The sequence below is a fragment of the Cyprinus carpio genome, chromosome B8 (genome assembly GCF_018340385.1).
Source record: "Cyprinus carpio isolate SPL01 chromosome B8, ASM1834038v1, whole genome shotgun sequence".
In the NCBI taxonomy this organism is placed as follows: Eukaryota; Metazoa; Chordata; class Actinopteri; order Cypriniformes; family Cyprinidae; genus Cyprinus; species Cyprinus carpio.
The window spans coordinates 3738917-3743444 of NC_056604.1; the positions used below are offsets into that span (position 1 = coordinate 3738917).

Below are 4528 nucleotides of genomic sequence, written 5' to 3' on the forward strand. Positions count from 1 at the left end.
TTGATTGGTTTATTTAATGTCATGGCGGTAATGCACGCTGCGAAACGTCAAAACAAAAAAGACGACAACAACTTCCGTAGGCTTTTCAGCGCCAAGAAAGATGAGTTTGAAGGGGTAAGTTTGTTAAACAATTTTTAGACTTGTACAACGTATTACAAGTTGTGAAAAAGTACAGTATCTTGGCGGTTGATGTTTTAGTCTTGACGTATTTTTAAATCGTGATTACGAGCTCATTTCATTCAAGTTTGAAAATGTTTTATTTTATGATTTAATTTTTTATTGCTTGATTTTTATTGGTTGTGATTTATTTGTTACAAGCTTGAAAGCATTAGCAACACAGATAAATTACATCTTTACTGTGTCTTACCCTTTTTTGCTAAATATTTCTGCAATACATTTCTAGAATCTACGCTGCAGATTATGGACACTGAAGACAATAAGCAGGTATTGTGACCAACGTTACGTAAAATATGTATGTATTATAATTGCACTGATATTTAAACGATAAATTAAAACTTTTAATATATTTGGTACAGTGTTCCATAAGATTGAGTCTTAGTTAAAACTCCTAACTGATTATGTCTGACTGTAACAAAACCTGCTCTTATATTTTAAAAATGTTATCCATTTTTATTTTTATGTGTAATCCAAATAATGTAATGCAATTGAAACATTTGATTTAATTACCAAATTCTTTTTTCAATGTAATACTCATAACAATGGATCTATGAGGGTAACTGCAGTGTCCACTACCATGCATTACATATCAACAGTATAAGGTGTAGAATTAATTTTATCATTGTGGAAAAAAGAAATAAACAAAAACATTCTGTGTAAACTTTGTGTTACAGAACGTTCAAGTCTGGGTGGCCAGAAGTTACATTTCGGTGACCTGGTGACCTCTCTCTGCAAACCCAGAGGATCACTTTCCTGTAAGCTTTTTTTCTATGCATCAAGATGTATACTTTATTGTGTCTGAAGATTTTTGACTAAAGTGTGTGGGTTTTTGTGTGGCTAAAATTATGTTCATACTTTAAAGGTGGACATTTGCAAACATGATGTCAATTTTACTTCCATATTGGAAAGAATATATTTAAATAACCATATTTAAAGCCATGTTTTTGTCAACAGGTTTTTTTTTTTTTTTTTTTTTTTTAATTTGATTTTGCTTTATTGTAAAGTTTGTTTAGGCAATAATTTGTAGGTAAAAGTATTTTGGGACACGTTTCAGATTATGAAGCCAAAGCAAAGACAGCTTTTCTTTCTTGACTCTATCTGTGGTTCTGGTTTAAGTGATGCCAGATACATGCACTTGTACAGGTCTTTCAACAGTTCAGATATTCAGCAGCAGTATGCTAGTTCTGTTTGAAATCATACTCCTCTTTTGTTGTTTTTGCTCATTAAGGAGTAAATCAATGATACTATGTTACTTCACTTTTTTTAAGGTGAAAATGAAACTGAATTTGAACTCATTTTACTTAGAGTTAGAAACTAAAGAATTTAATTTTTTAAATATGCACTGATCAATCGCTCACAACAAGGAAAAAGTAAAACAATTTTTCAATGCTGATACAAATCAGACTTGTATTGTCAACCTCAGGTACCTTAAATCTGTTCTACAGTACAGTTTGGGGTTGGCCAGATTTTTGTAATAGTTTTGAAGTCTGATGCTCACCAAGCCTTCATTTATTTGTTCAGCAAATCCAGTAGAAACAGTAATATTGCAAATTGTAATAATATTTACAGTAACTTTTTTCTATTTATATATTTTAATGTAATTTACTTATGTAATGGAAATGTTATTAAAATTTCAAATAACTAATCTGAATGTATTTTAAATTGGAATTGATTCTTTATTTTGATTTGATGCTCAAGAAACATTTATCAAAACAGTGGCTTCTTCATATTTACACATTTTATATTTTCATATTTTGGTGTTAGATAAACTCTAGCTTATAGTCTATTTGTGACATTTAAAAGGAACACATCATTAAAAAATAAAAAGTATCATTTATTTGGCCTCATGCCATCTCTTGGGGCTTAAACGTTGGCGTCAATAATTCACTTGTATGGCATGGACCTACAGAGCTAAGAAATTGTGTTCTTGAAACTTTTGTGTCTGTTTTAACATGAGAAATAAAGTCATATACATCTAGGATGGCATGAGGGGAAGTAAATGAAGAGACGATTTAATTTTTGGGTCAGCTATTACTTTAATGGCAGGAGTACAGATATACTTAATGTGCTTCTTGTGTATCTTCCAGGTTATGCTGGGAAGGGCAGACAAGACGGGCTACGTGGAATCTATATTTAGAAGCCTTCCATCCAGGATTTTGCAGTGTCTAATGCATGCAAGCCAAATATACTAATTAGTGGTTAAAATATACAAAGAGAACACATTGTACCATTCATCAGTATGGACTACAGAAATGTAATTTTTGTAACTTTTAAATGATTTAATTATTGCGAGTGGCGTGGAGTGTTACCTGTGATTGAGTTGGAGACAAAAACAAAGGAGATGGAGAAAGGAGTGTCTTAAGTTGGACCGTGGTACCATTAATGTTTTCCTCTTTAGTCTTGAATTGTTTTTTTTTTTGTTAATGCTTTGTATTACTATTTTGATTTTTGATTTTTTTTTTTTGATTAAATGTTTATTTTTTTAAATTTACTTCCATGTGTCTCCTCCCCCTTTGTAATGTTGCTTTCACCTACAGCCAGGTGGTTGTAACAATCTAAACAATAATTCACTCTCAGATTTCAAACTTGCATTAAATTGTGTACCATGTAAGAAAGAATGTTTATTCTGCCATTCACTTTCATTAAAAAACAATGCAAAGGGGGAAAAAAACATACAATAGAGGTGGGTGGTGATTACATTTGAATTTTTACATTACAGCAAACATTTTTTATTGCTCTAAATTACACATTCATTTTCTCGATACTGACATAATTATAAAATTAATATCAAGCAATATACTTGAGTGTTTACAGCTGTCACAAAATTATATTACAACCTCTTGGTAATAAATAAAAATTAAACTACAATGAAAAACATTAATTCTGTTTTTCATAAGTATCGCTACTTCCTGCCATACTCATTCGCTGCGGCAATGACGCGATGTGAGATTTCCGCTTTAAATCCCGCCCATTTCTGAAATCCAGCCCACTTGCGGCTAAAGCTCCTCCCACTTGGAGGTCTCCGGGCTGCAGCGATACCTACTTGAGCGAGGCTACATTAGTCACATTAGAAAATGAAGTTGTAGGTTGTGTTTGATTAATTACGTATCTTATTTATCTGAGGTAAATTAAACCAAATACTCACATATGCTCGATAAAGAAATTAGACAGCACCATCGGGCGGTTCAATTTAAAACACTGATTTTGCTAGCCGTTCGCGGGTTTCCATGGTAACGTCGATGGTGGGCGGGGTGCTGAACCAGAGAACGCAGGGATTAATGCATTATGACGTCTGATAATTCCATGTAGCCTGGGTGTCTCTGTGTAGTCTTGCTAATTATTCAGTCTCATATGCCATGTATTTACCAGGAGATGAAAAATAATTCAAGTGGAATAACAATATTTGGTGCTGAAGGAGATGGAGCTGAGCTCTGGCATGGTGTGTTGTGGACCCGAGGAGGCGGAGCTGCGCTCCTGCCCAATTTAACCTATTTATATATATATATATATCTATATATATATATATGTAAATAGATATATATATATATATATATAAAACATATTAATAGATTAATTGAATAAAGACCAAAGATTAGATTTACCCCAAACTAATTATTTTTTATCTTGAACCACTAAAGAGACATAAGAGACATCAGAGCCAGCAGCAAATGTCAAAGGACTAGCCGAGTTGAGAGTGCTCTAGGCGGATACATGATCACTGAGCTCCCGCTGATCGCATGGAGCTAGTCTCCAGAAATAGGGGATACACATTTTTAAATAGACGCTGTTTTTTTAAATAAACCGCATATTTAAGTTTAAAACAACTACATTCCACCTGAAATACTTTTAAAACTACATTTCATGACACGATAACAGTAACATTTTGAAAATTATCCGAATAAAAATGGTGATTGAAATCACAATGCGTGAACTCAACTGGCAGAAGCCCCTCCCATGACGCGAATTCGCGTCTGTTGTGAAGTTAATTTCACGCGTGAATGAAGCGTCTAAACTCAAAATGTTCAAGCGTCCAACTGTGAACGCACAGTAAGGACCATAGCAAGTGGTTTCATCCAGGTACCCTCAAGTAAACAGTAAAAAGCATGTTATGTTAATCCTACAATATTCATGTGTTTTATAAATAACATCACACTGATTTCCCCAAGGTTCAAAAGCACTGAATAGGCTTCATAGGGTCCTGATAAACAAGAGAGTCCTTTCAGATGTAGAGAAACTGAGCCCACATTACCAGACATCAACTGTGGAGTCATTCACAAAGTCATCTTGCACTTAGTGTAGCCGGTGCTTTGCTGACTGCTGCTACCATCATCTGCGTTGTGTAAGAAGGCTC

The 4528-nt window shown here is 33.7% G+C and overlaps 1 long non-coding RNA gene across 1 annotated transcript; it reads left to right on the plus strand.

Annotated features, from left to right (window-relative positions):
• The first annotated feature begins 33 nt into the window (after positions 1 to 33).
• LOC122138172 lies at positions 34 to 2622 on the plus strand. The gene is made up of 4 exons (XR_006155353.1): positions 34 to 114; positions 404 to 444; positions 852 to 932; positions 2265 to 2622. It is a non-coding gene; the product is annotated as an uncharacterized LOC122138172 (long non-coding RNA).
• Positions 2623 to 4528: the final 1906 nt, after the last annotated feature.